This window comes from Schistocerca cancellata, chromosome 11, assembly GCF_023864275.1.
Source record: "Schistocerca cancellata isolate TAMUIC-IGC-003103 chromosome 11, iqSchCanc2.1, whole genome shotgun sequence".
NCBI classification, from domain to species: Eukaryota; Metazoa; Arthropoda; class Insecta; order Orthoptera; family Acrididae; genus Schistocerca; species Schistocerca cancellata.
In genome coordinates, this window is record NC_064636.1 from 143,483,085 (window position 1) to 143,503,517 (window position 20,433).

Genomic DNA, 20,433 nt, shown 5'->3' on the forward strand with positions numbered 1-20,433 from the left:
ATTATTTCTTGAAGCAAGCTGAAACCCTGGTTATTTCCAACTTTTGGATTGAATTTAAAAACATTTTCAATGAGCATTGTGTGAAATGAAGCCAAAGAAGTGACTGTTGGTTTTCGAAAATTAGTTTCAGCAACGTGGGACACCTATTCTGAGATAGAAAACAAGATTTCAAAGGTTCAATAACTTTCGTAACTCCTGGCAACAATGACAACCATCTAGTTTTAATACTACCTAGAACTTTGCCGTATCCAGTATCAATGAAATCACAGAATGATTTCAGTTGGTCCACACGTTGAGGGTAAATGTGTGTCGTGCTCAGTGTAACTTATTTAAGTTAAAGTAGTACGTGAGCGCAGGCACCGATGACCTCAGCATTGATATCCCTGTAACCTTCTTTCACGAAAACTTGTCACACTCGTCCGTCATTTCTGGAGTAGCAAATGATCGATACGAATCGCGAAGCTCGCGCGTAAGTCACTGGCACTCAGCACGATGACGGAAGATGTTGTGTTCACACCTCTCCTCATCCCGTGACCAAAATGCAGCGTCTTTGTTCCAACTTTGCGTTGACCAAAAGCGGTTCTGGGAAATCGGTTGACGAAATCCGGTTTTTGGGGCGCCAGGCGAAGGGGGTGTGTGTTGGCAGCTGTATAGCGCGGTTCGAGATAACTGACTGTGGCGTGGATGGGACGCAGGCGGTCCGGCAGTGCCGACACAGACGTAGACGCCCTGCTGCAGCCGTTCCCTCGCCTGCAACGCCGCCCCGTGACGTCAGCGCTTGGGGGGGGGGGCAGCCGGCTGTCTGTGCGGCCCAGTTGTGACGCAGCAGCCTGGAGGGAAGCGGCGTGCCACGTTGTCCTGCCTGCCCAGACAAGAGCTTGTGTGTCTTGTGTCTGCACGGGAATACCTCAGAAAGGTAAGGCAGGAATCTATGGGAGCGGCGGGTGTTCTGCACGCTTTTGTGTGGTTTTTGTCGCGTAACTCACTTACTGCTCTTGTCTAATACTTTGTCTTACTTTGAAAAATTACGACCGCTACGAACAAAGTCGGTGGCTAACAGTGTGTTAAGTTACCGTCTTGAGTGTTCAGTGATTTATAGGTCGTTACTTACGGCCTTGCTCCAGTCTATGAAAACTTGAGCGAGAAGAACGTGGAACGAATGGAAAATAACGCCACATTCAGTCGGCTAGTGTTTCGATGTGCCAGTGTAGATTTCCACGGAATTCACGTACAACAGGCATTTAAAATGAAAATCTCGCGTTCTTGATTATGTTCGTAGGACGCAAGTTTACGAAATCCATCAAACGCAGAACTTTGCAGTAAGCGAGTTTTAGTGCGACAAGGCGTGTAGCTACTTGCAGGCGTGGCAGAAATTTATTTTTTAATGTTTCGCGTAATGTGGCCGAATTCAGACATCTAAAATGTTGTCAAGATGTACTCATTCAGAGGTATAATCTTAAATTGCGGTTGTCACACAGTAAGAGAAGTACCGCAGTTGGAAACATTGCGCGTCGCGAGGTAGCGTGACTAAGGGCGCCGAAATACGCGGACCTTTAGTCAGCCAGTATTTCAGAATGAGGGCAGTTACCGACTTCCAAGAAACTGCACGCAAGACTACGAGAACTGGAGAGATTTTTCCGCTACCCCCCCCCCCCCCTCCCCCGGCCACGTTGTCGCTGTTCATGGAGTCAACTTAGGCATCAGACGTATCGTTGTAGTCTATCAGTACCTAGCTATTCCCGACGTAGTTTACAGACAGTATCGCCACACCCCGTAGGGTATCTGCAAAAATTACATCGTCGTACGGCCCACACATCAGTAGACATGACGTGTCAAAAATTTAGACGCGCGATAAACGGGATTTTCTTTATAAAGCAGCGCAAATTAAGCAGACTGTGTTTACCCAATATTTCAGAATGAGCACTTGCTTTCGAACACACATTAAGAACAATTTCAAACCGTTTCTAAACTTTATCTCGCTTACATGCTTAACGTCAGATGTTACACACGTAAACTCGTCTGCAAAGTAATGAGACATAGGAAGCTGTTTCGTGCGTGGGCGTTGCGGATCCTGAAATCCATTCGCGAATCACAACTCGTGGCGTCACGCCGACACGCTTGTGGCGATGAGACGCAGCAGTCGCGTTCATTTTAGTATTTTTACAATTTTCTGGAATTAATGTTGTGGTGAACGAGCGATCTGTAGCTTTCACCAACATCTTCATTACAAAGAGGCGACCATTTGCGTAGTAGTTGGCAAATTCTTGAGAATTTATCGTAATGTTTGTGCTTCACGAAATAAACATTTCGTATTTTTTATCGCTCTGTCACGTCACGTCTCCTCGTTTGTGATTTGCTGATGAAGTTTTTTTTAGCACTCTACAACGCTGCATCGCTTTGTTTGGCTGTTCTCGTGTTACTATTTGCCTGATGATGAGAGAGCCCGGTGTGTGGACAAAGCAACGCGTCAGCCATCTGTGAGGCGCGCCGTGTTCTGTGCGGCCTGCGCTTCAGTCGTATATTATGTGAGGGAGGAATGAATGTCGGTGATTCTGACGCCGTCACTTACCAGCTTCTTTATTTGACGTTCAAATTACACGATTGAAGTGCAGTGTAGATTTCTATGTGCAGCGTGTAACGGCGGCAGAATCTAGATTTAATTTGTGCCATTTCCAGTGCAACAGTTGCGAGAATCGAGGTAGATTTGTTGTTAGTTTCCGTCAGAGGGCTGAATCACGTCAGAATTATAACATTTGTGGGGGCATTTGCTAATTATGTTTGACAGAAACATACAGCAAACATTATTTCGTTTAGCCAGATACTGTTACAGAAGCCTTACGCGTTATTGATGGTAAGTCACAGTTTCGGAATCGTGGGTGGCCACTGACGTCACTTTTACCGACACTTGGGCGTGACAAAGTACTGAATATGACCTGTCTTGAAAAGTTGAGAAATGTCGTGTATCAGGTAGACTGCACATCGACGTAAAACGCAAATTTCACTATCAAAACTATGAAATTGACAATTTTAACTTCGCAAACAGGTAGATCAAGACGACTGTTCATTGTGCTCCCCCTCATCCACTGCCAGCAAAGAACGCCTGACGTCACGGAAAAGTGACTGTCGTCACACGTGAGGGGCAGGATGATTTGATAAAAGTTGCGCGAATTTTATGTATAATAAGTAACCCGGAATCGGTTCTCTAAATGCCCTTCACTTTCGTGACGTGGAACTATGTGTGGTGGTTTTCGTATTTATACTCGCCTTTCAGAAAATGTACAACGCAATTGATGCACGCCGTATGAAAGTCCTGTTCAAAACGTGTCGTGTGTAGCGAGATAAGATTTGCTGAATTGTAGAATAGTGTGGCGTTCACGGATGAACAGTAGCGGCAGCCAAAACAGTTTCCTAAGAAGGCCGCCATTTAATCGCGAGTGTGTGGAATCAGCTCTTTAGCTCACACACAGATAATCCAATAATAAGGGAGTAAGGTCACTGGTGACTTGGGAATGTGTACAGTGTTTCCGGGTGCTTTAAATTCATTGGGTGTTCTGTCCACCAGTAAAATGTGATAGCTGCATAAAATTTCACAGTGTGGAGTCTCACATGATAGTTGGGCCGGCAGTAAACGTGACTCAACGTGGAGACGGTGGCGAGGTGTCGCCCTGACACGTGGCTGAGGGTAACCTGCGTGCAGGAATAACCGTGCCCTACCACTGGGTGTTTGCAGTCTGAAGTTGAGCCACTCACAGAGGTCCATCGTGGGCTGTAACTGCTGTATGGCGGCGAAACTTGGTATGCTAATGCGCCCTTGTGGAACCGATTTACACTGGAAAGAAATGTTCCCATATCTAATGCATTGGGGACGGAATGTGGACAGGAAGGGACAAACAAGTGAGGAAGGCAGAATGTCGATATTGTTAACCGCCACTTGCAGAACTTGTTCAGTGTGAGCACCGGAGACTTCCGCGAGGTGTTGCACAGTGACAGATTCGCACCTGCTGACCAACATTGGAATTGATTTCCTCCGGCGCCAACTGGTTTCGCGTTTACGCATTAGCACGTCTACAGTGTTTCGCTGCCTTACCATACTCACAGTCCACAGTGGACTTCGGTCAGTAGCTGCATTTTACTTATGAGCACCCGGTACTTCAGTGTCTCAGATGAAGAAAGAAAACGGTTCGCGAAAATTTCGCTGTCACCTTGGTGGTCCATTTGGTGACACACCATTCAGTAGTTAATCAGTTAAAAAAATCTGCAGTTTTCTCAGACTTCCGTCGTGCGTTTAACTTTTCTCAAAGCATCAAGGCTCTGCAAGTACCCGTATTTCCAGTACAGGCGGCTGCCTAAACTGGAGCAGCTCGCAGCTGCTGATAGCGGCCGTCGACATTGACCCGTGGCGTAATGGTGTGCTGCGTGACGTCACACACACTGACGGATACAACAGAACGCGTGGCTGCTATATTTTTTGTAAAGTGGGTTGTGGAGAAGTGATCTGTTGCTTAGCCAGAGTTCTGGTACAGGTTGTCAGGTTACAGTATGGTTGTCACTCAGCGGAGCCAAAGAAATGGAATGCTACAGTAACAATTTTTGTGTGGCACGTATTTCACGCATGTTAGATTTCGAAGAGTGTTCTATGTCCGTTTTGGTGACGCAGTTGGAATCGGCAGGTTCAGTGCTGGGCGCCGCTTGCCCCCGGTGTGGGGGCAGGTCAGGTCCACACCTGTGCGGCCGGCCGGCCAGCCGACACGTGAGCACGGCAGACAGCGGCAGACCCCACTCTCCGGACGAGCGCAGACCGCCCTCTCCCGTCCGCGGTTTTTTTTTGTCTGTTTTTTGTACTGCGTCTCACGGTTACGTTCCTGTGTTTCGCGCCATTTCAAATTTTCGCAAGCCCATTGGCCGAGTGGTCTGAAAAGAAACAAAATGGCTCTGAAGATCGTCGTGCATACATACCTGTGACGCGAGTTCTCGGTAACATCCAGTATGGCCTCTATTTTGTGTAATCAGTGATCGAGTGGCCTTCTGCTAATATTTCAAGTTCATTTGAGGCAGCCACAGTGCAATGAAACCCTATTTTAATCGCTAGATTTTCGAAAATAAACATTTAGAGAAACAGGGCTGTAGTAGAATTATAAACATTATGACTTAAATATAGGAGACAACCGCAATTACGACACACACAGTTTAATCACACAAACCCGTGACCAGTTTCAGATTTTCAAACATCCATTGTTAAGTGCTTTTGCAAGCTGATCAGTACTTGCGTTAACCGCCTACGGCCAATCCAGCGATGCCAAATTTCGTCGTTTAGGTAGCAACAAACATCGATGCTCCCTGAAGGAATGAGTAGTCGAAACAACCACAACTGCAACATATCGAGCTAAGATGTACCCGCCACAGTTGCCTCACAGTATTGAAACGGCCCATTCAGCTTCGCCTGTCACACTGCACAGGATACATTAACCCTCGGCGAATCTCCTTCATGCGCCGAAATCACGTGAGGTTTTTCAGTACAGCACACTCTCACATTGCGGAGATAAACTTTTTCAGAAAAGTGTTAATTGCTTTGTCGCTGAATATCAGCGTGGGGGCGAAATCTCCATCCTCAATTGATCCCTGCAATGTGTCGCAAATCTGAAGGCGCCGGCCGTAACAGTCCGCTTTTAATTGTTGTAAGGGATCCGGACGGTACGGTTTGGAGTGTAACCGCCGACGCACTGTCTTCCACACACTTTGCTGCGGTGTTCAGAGTTCGTGGCTTCTGCGTGCTGTTGACTTGTGTGGACTGCGTACAAAAATCTCGTTCCGCCCCCCCCCCCCCCCCCACCCCTTACACGGTTTTCTGCAGCTGCCACATTTGGTCAAATACCTCGCATGTTCCAACACATGAAAAGTCTTGCCTTGTCGGCATTTTGGCAAGGCGCTGAATTCGTAATGGCATGCAATCATATTCGTACACTTAATACTTCGGAAAAATTCGAATTCTGAAAACGAGTGAATCGTTGATGATAGCCCTCTGTCTCGCCTTTTACCCGTCGTCCTTAGTTTCTGCACCAGTACGGTGCTGAGCAGCCCAACTCATGATGTAGATCCCCTTGCTCATTTTACACAAGGCCAAGAATTGTTTAAATTCTTAGTCAGTCTGGTTGACAACATTGCATTTACGAATTATTTCAGTAACGTACATAATATCTGTACACGTAATGTGCTTCCAGGAACACCCGCGAAATGTTAACCATCAAAGTACTTCTGTGCCTTTACAATTAATCACTGCAGCGCCTAATATTTAATTCACAGAATCTGGTACTTCATGAACACGCTTGGTTGCACTTCACGTGCTGACTTTAATCCCAGTACATACACTGAGTACCTTAGTGTCGGGAATCTTTCCGCAAACAGCGAAAGACAATGTACGTAAATGATGGGTATATGCCTACTTCTATTGAACCCATATTACTCCTCTGTGGTACACAATTTAATTATGTACGTACATGTAACCGATGCAGTTCCGCGTGTAACTGACGTATACAAAGACGCAGGTATCGTTAATAAGTCGAGTGTAAGTGTTTGAATTCTAAAATTGGATGTAGAAGTTCGTTATGTGGAGAGCCAAGTACGGAAAACCACTGCATCAATGGCTTTATTCTTCTTTCAAAATAATGCTGAGAAATTTATACACAAGGGCTTTCTAACGCGTAAATACCTAGTGTATGGTGAGCTGTCAGTGTTGCTGTTCATTAACTTGTAATTCACGCCCTACCTACCCTTAGTTCACTTGCAGTATCACTGAAGCGCCGTTCCTTTCCGTACATAAAATTGCGATTACAAGTTACGAAATGCCACAGTAGGTGAAGTAACGTTCTCTAAACCACTGCAGGACCTTTGCTTATCTCTGAGTTGCACAGCTGATACGATGAGTTTTCGTTACCACTCACGAATAATTCCGTCTCTCGTTTATTGACGATTAAAATGCGTAATACTTGAGCAAATCTGCTGATACCAAATATCGTTCTCCTTACTGTTTATCTAAATATGCCCCCGACCTTCATGCCTTCTTTCTTCTGTCGTGTGAATTTTGCCAACTCCAAGGAAACAGGACGGCCGGCAAGTCAGGGATTTCAGTCCCCTTATCTGTCAGTTTCAAACAGCTGTTTCTCTTTTTTTTTCTTTTACAGAAATTAGTATTGCATATTTCTTTACACTTATTACGTGTACAAATTATTTCCTCTTTTTTACTTATTTACATAAAAATATGCGAATTAATCGTTACCACCTAGATGGACATAAAACATGAAAATTATATCTATGGACGGTTAGTCTCTAAATTGGCTAAAAGAGAATTACTACCATCTTTGTAGCCTCTTTCATGTAGGTGCTTTAAAAATATATTCATTGCATGATTACGGTGCAGTTTTTTATAAACTCACGCAAAGATTTATTAGCGTGACTTTTCTCGACCGAAATATTCGAGACATGACTAAACAAAACAACTATGGCGTGAACTGTTGACAGTTTTTGTGTGGTGATCCACAGTGCGGACCCTACTGTAGTTAGTTTCTTACTGTGCTTAGTTTGAAGCGTCAGAAATTAAACTTGGTATTTGAACCTAAAGAAAGTGCAGCTTGCGGGGATGACGTCATATAGCGATATTCTGCGCGGTAATATTGTAAGAATTCGTGGCCGGCCGCGGTGGTCTAGCGGTTCTGGCGCTGCAGTCCGGAACCGCGGGACTGCTACGGTCGCAGGTTCGAATCCTGCCTCGGGCATGGGTGTGTGTGATGTTCTAGGTTAGTTAGGTTTAAGTAGTTCTAAGTTCTAGGGGACTTATGACCTAAGATGTTGAGTCCCATAGTGCTCAGAGCCATTTGTAAGAATTCGTACCTGTAACTACGAGATTTCGAGGGATTTTTTCCTTGCTCTTGGTTCAATACAAAGCCACTAAATGTGGCACCAGTGGTCCGGTAGTATAAAACCGAATACGGCGACCGGTCAGTCTCTTCTGCACCTACGAATCAGAGCGCAGACAACAGCCACTTACTGGGAACTGTTGAAAGTGACCAGCGCAAATATATAAGGGTTACTGCAAAAAACAGCCGCCACAAAATAAGTTCCGACCATCGTACTCGGCGCAGCACAAGGGAACAGACGGAAAAATTTAGGTTCCTCTTCCGCCCACGAATGGCGCGTGGGTAGAGTGATCCTCGGTAAGGCGTCTTTATTGGCCGCAGTTTCTGTATTGTTCTCGTCGTCGTCGTGATTTCGCTGCAAGCCTGGAAGCTTCGAGGAGACGCGCTGGCCCGGCGGAACAGCGCTTTGTGGGCAGGAAGCGGGCGTCCGCGCAGTGCAGATAAGTGCGGGTCGCCAGTCCAGGGTCAGCGGGTGACGTCACGCGGCGAGGCTGCTGGAAACCGGCTGCTGCGAGCACGGTGCGGGGGGGGGGGGGGGGGGGAGGGGGGCGACGGCGGCAGCAGTGAGACTGACGTCACGGCGCAGCGAAGAACGGCTTCGGTGAACAAAGTACCCACCACCACATTCCGCAAAGTCGTCTCAGGTTTGGATCGGTAGGTGGTTACTTAGTTACACTACATGCCCCATCACGATATTAATTTTGTGGTGCTTTATGTTTACATTTGATTGATACACAAGAAGTGTGTTGGAAAAGAGCACTGTAACGTATTACGATTATGCACATGAGGGTATACAGGTACATTCATGACGGTGCATTTTGTGTGCTTCATATCGTTTGAAAGCGATGTTTCACGCTGAGTCGGAAAACATTGGGGGCGTAAAAAATGTGTACACCACAGGACGTTTTCAGGCAGAAGAACGTTTCCTTCAGCCTGTTAAAATGATACAGAAGTTAAAATGTTGGCGTAATTTGGCAACAGTAATTGTATAAATTTTGCGTTCCGGTATAGATATCGTAAAAGTTGATTGATGGTCGATTGGCGCGGATATACACACACACACACACACACACACACACACACACACACACACACATATTAGAGTGGTCCTACAAGGGTTTAGTTTTTGCCGACTGAGCTGCAGAACCATGGAAACAGACTGAGGTGGCGGTGTTGGCCGGGAGATTTGCACCCGGGGTTGCTCGGCCGGTAGGAGAAAGCCGTCCCGTTTCACGCGACTCGGCCGACCTGCTCGGCAGTAGAGATGACCCGAAGTTACGGGAGCGGCGCAAACACCTTGACCCCGAGAGAAGGAAATTAGCGACTCCGCCGGGAATCGAACCTGGGACGCTAAACACGGACTGCGGACACTGCTGCACCGACCGTGAACACGAGTCGGTCTGGGATACGCTGTGTGGGGCTCACCACATCTCTTTCCTGCTAGGAGTAGTCAGTGTTTCGAAATTCTTCCGTTCATTACCGCCTTAACAACGTCGCGTTTTGTCTCTGTGGAGGGGGGGGGGGCGCCGAGGGGGGGGGGGGGATGTGAAGGTGTTCTACAAAACAAAAATCTACTCGCATTTTGACCTAGAACATGGGAATTTCTTCTCAGATGGGTCTCTGATAAGAGCCGTGCTGTCCGTTCAACGGAAAGAACGATTGTGTTTTGCGGCATGGAATATCCGCTGACAAACTTTGGGGTCACGTCATTCTGTTTACACTTGTTAATAAATGAAATGGCCATGCTAGTACTCGCAATTATTTAGGAAAATTATATTACAAATCGCCTACTTTCAAAAAGAAGTTCATAGCTCATATCCTCAATAACAGAATTGTGGTTGTGGAATTGCATACAAAGAGATTAATTAAACGAGAAAACTTATTTGTTGTATCTTGAAATATTCATGCACTATTCGAAGTCTTCCAATTATCAAATAGATTATTTTTGGGCACAGGCCACTGATGTCATTGCCAAACAGAAAGAAGAAATCTCTGCAAGGCATGCGAAAAAACTGTCAAATTTGTCCAACGGTGTTATCAGAGGTAACCAACAAGGATGTTCCAATAATACAGGTTTCACACCCACGTTCTGTGAACGTGTTATTAATAAAACTTCTATAATCTTTTCAACAGCTAAGACCCAGTTACTGTCCAAAGCGCTGAAATTCCATATCGCACCTGCGATTAAAGAACCACACGTGGTAGACAATTTCATAGTATGCGTTAAATTAGGTTTGGAGTGTACCAAAACGCCAAAGAATGTTCAAACGCGGTTTGGCTAATAATCCTGTAAAATCTTAGAAAATGAATGATCTGTCGCTCAATCAAGGCATTACGTTATAGACCCGTGAAAAGTATTAATCGTAAACTGGAGAATAATGGCGCCCTAATTACGCAAGCCGATAACGGGAACTCGTTAATTATAGCTTCCAAAGCGGAATACATAGAAAAAACAGGCATTTTTCGATCAAAATGGCATTACTTCCATCGAATCAGATCCTACTCAAGCGTTACATAAAGAGAAAAAGAACAGGTTTGCAGAAAACTAATAAATTAATAGGAATGTTTCTAAACAAATGACTCCTGAATATGAACCCGAAGCCGCCCATACTGAGTCAGTTCAAAGTTCACAAAAACTTCCATCCGATACGTCCTATCGTGGACAGTACAAATAGTACGTACCACAAGCTGGCTGTCTGTCTACATTACAAAATTAAGGACAACTTCGCTTTCCAGAAAAATTACTTTCAGAAACTCTGTCGAATGGTAAATAAACTTAATAATGTAATCTTCCATGCCACATCCAAGCTGGCTTCCTTTGATGTTTCCAGCCTCCGTACCAACGTACCTGTAGATCGGACTTACACTTCCATAAGAAATTGTCAGATATTGAAATCGATGTGCTCATGAATCTCCTGCTCATTGTTTTGAAATAGTTATTTTTGTTTTAATGGCAAAATTTACTCACAACCGTACGGGTTAGCAATGGGTAGCCCTCTAGCAGGGATTCTTTCCGATATACAGGGTGATTCAAAAAGAATACCACAACTTTAAAAATGTGTATTTTATGAAAGAAACATAATATAACCTTCTGTTGTACATCATTACAAAGAGTATTTAAAAAGGTTTTTTTTCACTCAAAAACAAGTTCAGAGATGTTCAATATGGCCCCCTCCAGACACTCGAGCAATATCAACCCGATACTCCAACTCGTTCCACACTCTCTGTAGCATATCAGGCGTAACAGTTTGGATAGCTGCTGTTATTTCTCGTTTCAAATCATCAATGGTGGCTGGGAGAGGTGGCCGAAGCACCATATCCTTAACATACCCCCATAAGAAAAAATCGCAGGGGGTAAGATCAGGGCTTCTTGGAGGCCAGTGATGAAGTGCTCTGTCACGGGCTGCCTGGCGGCCGATCCATCGCCTCGGGTAGTTGACGTTCAGGTAGTTACGGACAGATAAATGCCAATTTGGTGGCCCTCCATCCTGCTGAAATATGAATTGTTGTGCTTCTTGTTCGAGCTGAGGGAACAGCCAATTCTCTAACATCTCCAGATACTGTAGTCCAGTTACAGTAGCACCTTCGAAGAAAAAGGGACCAAAAACTTTATTGGCTGAAATGGCACAGAAAACGTTCACCTTAGGCGAGTCACGTTCATACTGAGTTGTTTCCCGCGGATTCTCAGTGCCCCATATACAGAAATTGTGACGATTGACTTTCCCGTTAGTGTGGAAATTTGCTTTATCACTAAACACTATCTTTGAAACGAAAGATTCATCTGTTTCCATTTGAGCAAGGTTCATCTGTTTCCATTTGAGCAAGGATAAAATCACAGAAATCGATTCTTTTAATCTTATCAGCTGCAGACAGTGCTTGAACCAATTTCAGACGATAGGGTTTCATAACTAACCTTTTTCGTAGGACCCTCCACACAGTTGGTTGTGGAATTTGCAGCTCTCTGCTAGCTCTGCGAGTCGATTTTCCTGGGCTGCGAACAAATGCTTGCTGGATGCGTGCTACATTTTCATCACTCGTTCTCGGCCGTCCAGAACTTTTCCCGTTGCACAAACACCCATTCTCTGTAAACTGTTTATACCAACGTTTAATACACCACCTATCAGGAGGTTTAACGCCATACTTCCTTCGAAATGCACGCTGAACAACTGTCGTCGATTCACTTCTGCCGTACTCAATAACACAAAAAGCTTTCTGTTGAGCGGTCGCCATCTTAGCATCAACTGACGCTGACGCCTAGTCAACAGCGCCTCAAGCGAACAAATGTACAACTAAATGAAACTTTATAGCTCCCTTAATTCGCCGACAGATAGTGCTTAGCTCTGCCTTTTGTCGTTGCAGTGTTTTAAATTCCTAAAGTTGTGGTATTCTTTTTGAATCACCCTGTATTTATGAATGTGATAGAATCTCAATTTTTTGTTAGTAATTTAGAGATAGCGGAGAAAATAAAGTTAATGCAAGATACGTGGATGATATTCTCATGCTAATTGACTCGTCCCAAGAAGACATAGATCAGATACTGGTAGTGTTTAACGATCTCCACGAGAAAATTATTTTTAGTCTTGAAAACGAGTCACCCAGTAGGACGTTGAACTATTTATATCTTACGTTATCTGTAGTAGACGATCACATTGAATATGACGTTTTCATCTCCACGAAGCATAAGTTTTCTGAGAACGTCATACCTGCCGATTCTGCACACCCGCTGGCGCGTAAAATGGCACTTTTTCACTCTAGTATACATAGAGCGATATCCATTCCCCTATCCGCAGAAGCCTTGGAACACGAACTGGCAACCCTTGAAACAACAGCGCGAAATAACGGTTACGAGCTTGAAATGAAGAGACGGCTCTAAGACAGGAAAGTAAATAATAATGGAACTAAAAGTTGCACATTAGGTATCATGCCAGAAGTTAGTTCCTTCATAGATAGAGTTTCATATTAAATAGGGAGTCTTCTAAAGAACCCGGAGTTAGAGACAATTTTGCCTGCTAATAGTAGGCTGGAGAAGAACCTGATTCACACTTTAAAAAAGCCGAAATTGTCATTATCTGGAGATAACAAGATTGCATGCGGCAATTGTCCGAAATTTTACATCGGCCAAACAGGAAGAGCCTTACTAACGAGATACAAGGAGCCTATCCCTACTAAAGTTGCAGATGGCAAGCGTGGTTCGACATTCGCTGAACACTTGGTGCAAACGGCTCACGCACCCAACCCTCCGAATAATACTAAGCTCTTGCATTGCGAAGTTCACGTACTACATGACAAAAAATAACCTTAACGACCAGCTGCAGCTGCGGAGCAAAAACTTTTTTGAAGGAAGGTGATCAACCGTTATTGCATCCGCCATAATCGTAGGGAGTAATCATTATACCGTTGCCAACATGTTTTAGCACTCCCGTCTTGCTGAATATCTGAGATTATCTGGTATTTCAAACCCGTAGTTATCCCCATGCGGTCAAGTTCGATGTTCAGCTCGCATATGCTAGGTTGGCTTAAAACAGTAAACGCATTGGTCCCTTCACTTTTGACGTCCAACAAATTATTACAAATGTCCTTACAGGAAAACGTGTACGTCAGTTTCGTTAGCCGCACGCGGTTGTTCCTAAAATTTTAAGTTTAGGAGTACACGTTGGTACGAGTGTCAACACACAGTGTCGCGCATGCGCTCTCGAGGCTGTGGACAGTACCAGCACAACGTCCGTTGCTGCCGTACTGCGGTCGCGGAGTGGGGCCGTGGCTTGTTTCCCGGATAAGTTGTTACAACGTGGCGACGTATTTCTGTACTATAGTTTTTAGTTTCTGACGTTGCCCGGTATGGACAAATCGTAGTTCCTTTTATTCTGAAGGAGGCTGGGTTATCCCAACTGAAACCTAGGTAAACATTGCAACTGAGGCTGTTGTTAATTTCAAATTAATATTTATACAGTTGCTGCCAGGGCCGCGAAATGTTGAAAATGTTGCAATAACCTCATCTCCTCTTCATTACTGCTCACACATAAGCAGCTTATTTTCTGGAGTTGGCTTTAAGAGCGTCGTTGGTGGCTGCTCTAGGCGCCGTGCAGGGCGGCGTGAGGCGCACACAGATCGTCCCTGCAGCTGAAAGCAGCGCCGTGCCGTATTCGCGGTGCGCACTAAAGGCTGCCGACACAGGCTGCCGCATATCGGCGGCGGCCATATTTGTCTGCACGGCATGCAGCCCGTCTTGTTCTCTGGAGTGCGTTAGCTTTTTTCACAAAAACGTGATACCTTGTTTTGGTACTTATATGTGGACATCAGTTTGAAGAGGTACGGGCACAGACAAATTTCGAAATTACCGCTATCGGCTGTGTTTTACGTATAAGGACGACGTCGTTTTGAGATCTCGCGATACCAGAAGACAGGAATGTGCTGCAGGAAACTCTCGTGCCGACGTCACTCGCTATTGCAGTTCGCTGCTGAGCTCGGAACAGAAGTGAAAGAAAACTACAGGTTCCCTTAGAAACGCCCTTTCGTGCAAGAAATATAACTACGTCTTTGCAAAACAGAACGGAAGCTAATCCTACCGCTGATGAAGAAGAGAGCATACTTCTAAAGTGGGCCAAGCCATACATCCGGTCTCGTATTTACGCCGTGACAACAGTATTGTGGGAAATCGTAACCCATTAGTCTCCGCCAGTGCACGATAATTCCAATTGCATATTCCAGTGTACTCAACGAGATTCTAAATCGAAATACAGTGATACGTAGTTGTGAAATGAATTCAACTCCATGTTTGCAATGTACGTGTTAATCCCATCTCCGGATCACACTTCAGTGCCCTTGAGAGATGCAGACACTCTCTTCTCACGATTACACCTGTGGTAAACATTACCAAATGGTTTCGCGTTTTACGAACCCGGATTGACGTGAGCTGTGGAAGTTTGTGCGGCATTCGGGTTAGAGTTCAGAACCGGCCCAAATTTTCGTGTTTCGCAAACAGCGGCCGTGTGTCCGGCTTCGCGAAATTCGAATACATTACCCAATAAATGTAAAACTGTTTCCCGTCTACACGAACCTACCGTTATATATAGGGATACGTTTGTCACACCCTAACAACTTGTGTATCGGAAAAAAATCAGAATAAATGGCGATCTCGTAAGTTTTTCATTACTGTGTCAGATGTTACGCTTGCACATGTTCTGTATAAAGGAGATAACTTAAAATGAATCGTTACCACTGCCTGCTTGCTTATACTGTTGTAAAACTTGCTGACGCTTTAGTTTTGTGAAGCACGATGGATGAAGCTTGCTTATCTAGACATGTTGAAATTTCTGCCGTAAGGCGTGGGCGGATACCTCAGCTGGCAAGAGTGAAGCTTCCACGTTGGCAACCTCATGTGGGGCGTAAACGTCTCGACAGCCAGAATACGCGGGTGTGGTTGACGCTTTGCTGATAGGCGCGGAGGCAAATACTCTGCCTGCGAGGCGGAAACACTGAGGAGACACACAGCCACTGCGAGAGAGAGAGAGAGAGAGAGAGAGAGAGAGAGAGCCAGCGGTCTGCCACCGGGGAGCGGCCAGCCCAGGCTCCACAGAGGCCGGGACTTCCCCGGGCAGCTGGCGCAGTGCGGCCACACCCGCGGGAAAAAAGTACCTGTTGCTGTGGGGGAGAGCAGTGTGCGGCAGCGAGGCTGACGTGGCGACGGAGCGCAGAATGGCCTTCCTGCCCCTAGTACCCTCCGCCACACACCGTAAAGTGGCCGGAAGTAGCTGTTCTTCTTATTTTTGGATCGCACTCCAGCTCAGGACTCATTTTGTACTGCTAGATGTAGAATGTCGTATCAGAATCAAAGTTCACCGACGAAGCATGTTCGTCATAAACGATAGTGAAATTTAAATATAGCTGTGTCATTGCTTAAAAGAGCTATTTTTGTTTCAATTAAATCTTGCCGTAGCTTTAGTAGCTTGCTAACTGTTGACTTTGCTTTAAAGTGACTTCACATTTTTTCAGTAATTACAAAAATGGTTCAAATGGCTCTGAGCACTATCTGACTTAGCTTCAGAGGTCACATTTTTTCAGCAATTACAAAAATGGTTCAAATGGCTCTGAGCACTATGTGACTTAGCTTCTGAGGTCGTCAGTCCCCTAGAACGTAGAACTACTTAAACCTAACTAACCTAAGGACATCACACACATCCATGCCCGGGGCAGGATTCGAACTTCCGACCGTAGCGTCGCGCGGTTCCAGACTGTAGTGCCTAGAACCCCTCGGCCACTCTGGCCGGCTTCAGTAATTACAGTTTTTAGGTAATTACAGTAATTATGTAACCCAAAACCTGAAAGCCGGTAGCCATTGTGCTGCACATTACTTTCTATCCATCTGATCATTTTACACTTTGCCCATAATTCCTTCACGTCCATCATATCGAAAATAAACGATGCACATTCATTCTCTTTAGCTACTAACACCTGCTTAGCTACTCTTTCCATCGTAAATATTCTCCTAGACTTGGTGAAGGATGTATTCAGTAACCATCGCCCCTACGTTGAAATCGTGATCATTAACCCCTGTGTCTATAGTCTAATCAATTGCCATTCTGTGTGGGTTCTCGAATTAGCGGTTCGAGACAGTTGTCGGAAAATGAGCAGTGGCGATCTCTCCTGTGTGATTCCAGTTGCTTTTCTATCACATGGTCGCATCTTTCGATATCCGCCATTCTGATATTCCTCCGATGGTTAAAGCGGAACTAGGGCTAATACCGTCAGTGAAACAGTTTTCGGAGAAGACGTTGGGGCCTCTCTCTGTAATCGCCGTTTTTATGCCTTTGTGTGCTAGAATGTAATAACTCAGATTCCAAACAAAGTAGGTGCTGACAGGTGTGAATATTACCAAAATAGTATCAGTTTAATAAGTCATGGTGGCAAAATGCTGATACGTAATATCTGCAGAAGCTTGGAAAAACTGGAAGTCGTTGACCTCGGAAAAGATGAGTTTGTGCTGCAGAAAATTGTAGGGACGTGACAGTAGTGACCCTATGACTCCTCTTAGAAGATAAAATTAAGCAAAGACAAACCTGTTTTTATAACGTTTTTAGACTTAAGAACACTTGGCAATGATGACCGGAATATTCTTTGAGATTGTGAAGGCAGCAGGAGTAAAGAACAGGGAACGAATTGTTCTACGCCACTTGACCAGAACCCAGACAGCAGTGACAAGACGTGGAAGAGAAGGACATGAAAGGGACGCAGTGTTTGAGAAGCGACTGAGACAAGATTATAGCTTATCCCCGATGTTATTCGGTCTTTGCATTGGACACTCCGAAAAAGAAACCAAAGAAAAATGTGGCGAAGGAATTAAAGTTTGTGGAGCAAAATGAATGTTTTGAGGACAAAACGGAATGGACAGTGTTGTGGAAGGAAGATATCATCAAGCGATGCAGTGTAGCCGAATTAAATTAGGCAATGCTGTGGAAATTAATTAGGAAACGACACTGAAATTAGAAGGGTTTTGCTATTTATTCATAACTGATGAGGAACAAGGTAGAGAGGACATAAAATGCAACCTGGTGTGGCCAAGAAAAGTATGTCTGAAGAAGAGAGAGGTTTCAAATTCCAATATAAATTCAAGTTTTTGCAGGTCTTTCTTGAAGGGATTTGTCCGGCACGTAGCTTTGTCTGGAAGTGAAATGTGCACGATAACGCGTTAGACAGTAGGGAATAGTAGGTTTCGGATTGCAGTGCTGCAGAGGAATTCTAAAGATTTGATGGGTAGATGACGTAGCTGGTAGAATACTGAAGATGGTTCAAATGGCTCTGAGCACTATGGGACTGAACATCTTAGGTCATAAGTCCCCTAGAACTTAGAACTACTTAAACCTAACTAACCTAAGGACATCACACACACCCATGCCCGAGGCAGGATTCGAACCTGCGACCGTAGCAGTCCCGCGGTTCCGGACTGCAGCGATCAGAACCGCTAGACCACCGCGGCCGGCCAAAATACTGAAGAGAATTTGCGAGAAAAGAAATTCGAGGCACAACCTTACTAGAAGAATGCATCGGTTGATGCGGCACAATGAGACAGGGGGATCGCCAATTTAGTAATGGAGGGAAGTATACAAGGGGTGGGGTGGGGGGCAGCTGGACAGATGGTTTCGACCTATTTGTTGTCTTAAAACGATCGACAGAATTAGACTTGTAAATTCGTTGAATGCTGCACATAAGGCTCACCGTACGCTAATGTAATTCTGCTGTGGGGCTTTGGCCGCGTGTAGTTTTGCAGTTGAGTTGTGTTGCTCTCTAACGCTGATGTGGAACCACGGCGGGTCTTCGCCCTCCCCCACTACTCTGCCCGACACACACACACACACACACACACACACACACACACACACACACACGTTTGAAGCGTGTCACACAGGACTCTAGAACTTTTTCCACTGGTGTTCAACACAGCCACCGGTGGTGATATTTTCATGCTGACCCCTCAGATAACCTGCCTTCCTTTGTATGTGCATTTACAGCCGTACTCAGTGACGCTGTAAGGTACAGTTACCAGTTTGATGGCTCGCTTCAGAAATTGTTGTGGAACAAAACAGTGCAGTGGTACTTCAAAGGTGATTAATCCGTCACTTATTCAGTATTCTATTTTGGCAAAGTAAATGTTGAGTATCAAGGCACGTCCCTTGGACCTCATACAACCGCTCTCTCGACGAAAGATCCGTAGCTAAAGGCTGGAAACTCGCACAGGTCACACCAGTATTCAAGAAACGAAATGGAAGTAATGCCATGAACTACAGACCCATATCACTGGAATTGATTTGCAGTAGAATTTTGGAAATTACACCTTGTTCGACCATGAGTTACCTCAAGGAAAATATATATTGACACACACACATATAACACGGATTGAGAAAAATTTTCTTGTAAAGCACAAGTAGCTCTTTATTCACACGAAGTAATTAGCATTGTTGAAAGAGGATCTCAAATTGATCCCATATTTATAAATTTCGAGAAGGCTCTTGATGGTGGCCAAGCGACTGGTAATCAAACTGCGCACCCAGGGAGTACCTTCTCAGTTGCGCGACTGGATTCGTGGTTTCCTCTCAGAAAGGTCGCAGTTCGCAGTAATTGAAGGAAAGTCGTGGAGTAAAACAGAAGGTGCGTCTTTCGTGCTCCGAGCAAGTGTTCAAGGCCCTCTGCTGTTACTGATCTACGTAAATGCTTTAGGAGACAATGCGAGTAACCATTTTAGATTGTATACAAATGATGCTGTCATTTACTGTCTGGTAAGATCAGCAGAACATTTAAACCAAATGCAGAATGATTTGGAGACGATAACTTGTTGGTGAAAAGTGGCAACTGCTCCTAGGTAATGAAAAGTGTGAGGCCAAATAGAGAACCGACTGAAATTACCATTACGAACAACTTAAATTGGAAAGAACACAAAGAAAATGTTGTGGGGAAGCCGAACCGAAAACTGTTTTATTCGCAAAACAGAGGTGCAACAGGTCTACTAAAGGGACTGCCTGAGCTACGCTTGTCCCATGCCTCGCTGGGAGTGTTTGCTGTGCGGTAATGGACGCTGAACAGGTGCGACTGACTGCGGACAACGAGAGTGTCCAAAGAAGGGCTGCTCGCTTAATTTTATTGCCAAATAGGGGAGGAAGTGTCACGGATATGATACGCAAGTTGGGATGGCAAGAAGTAAAAGGAGATTTCGTTGCGGCGAGATCTTTCGACGACATTTGTCACGAGGTTTGTCTCGCGAATGCGAGAATATTGTGCCGACCCTCACCTGCTCGGAGAGAAATGATCAGGGTAGTGAGACAAGTTGTCGTGGGACGTTTTGAAGTGTCCGCCGTTCTCGCGCGTTGTTGGGATGTGGAACGGGAAAGAGTTAGTCGGAGGGTAATTCGATGAACCCTCTGCCAGGCTCTTAAGAGCGAATTGCGTGATACTCATGTAGATGGAGAAAATGTGGTGTGGCTTAAACTAGATGAATACTTCAGCTGGATAACTTAGTTTTATATTGGATGATGAAATACACGTAAGTTTTTGCTACGAAACATCTTTTTTTGTGCCACAACGCACACAAACTGATTCCGCCATAAGACGAGAAGCTCATATATATGCCACAGTAGGTGATGCAACGTGCTTTTAAGCGCAGTTGGACCTCTATTATATCGCTGACTTGTACCGGTAATATAATTTTTCGTTACCAATCACGAATGATACCGTCTCTCGTTTATTTACGCTTAAAATTCTGAATACATACGCAAATATTGTTGTACTTATAGTTCATCAAAATATGGCTTCGATCTTCACGCCTTCTTTCTTTTGTCGTGTAAATTTTGCATCAAAATATGGCTTCGATCTTCACGCCTTCTTTCTTTTGTCGTGTAAATTTTGCGAACTGCAAACAGACAAGTTAACTGGCGAGTCAGACGCATAATTTGTCTCCTTATTTAAGTTTCAAAAAGCTATTTCTCTTTATCTTTTCCTATTATGAAAATTAGTATTGAATATTTCTTTACACTTA

General features: G+C 44.8%; 1 protein-coding gene across 1 annotated transcript in view; it reads left to right on the forward strand.

Moving 5' to 3' along the window:
- The first annotated feature begins 840 nt into the window (after positions 1-840).
- Positions 841-20,433, forward strand: part of LOC126108363 (uncharacterized) — a 56,475-nt gene continuing 36,882 nt past the window's right edge. Inside the window, exon 1 of the mRNA XM_049913576.1 lies at positions 841-916. The gene's annotated coding sequence lies outside the window, so the exon portion shown is untranslated. The remainder of the gene's footprint in view (positions 917-20,433) is intronic.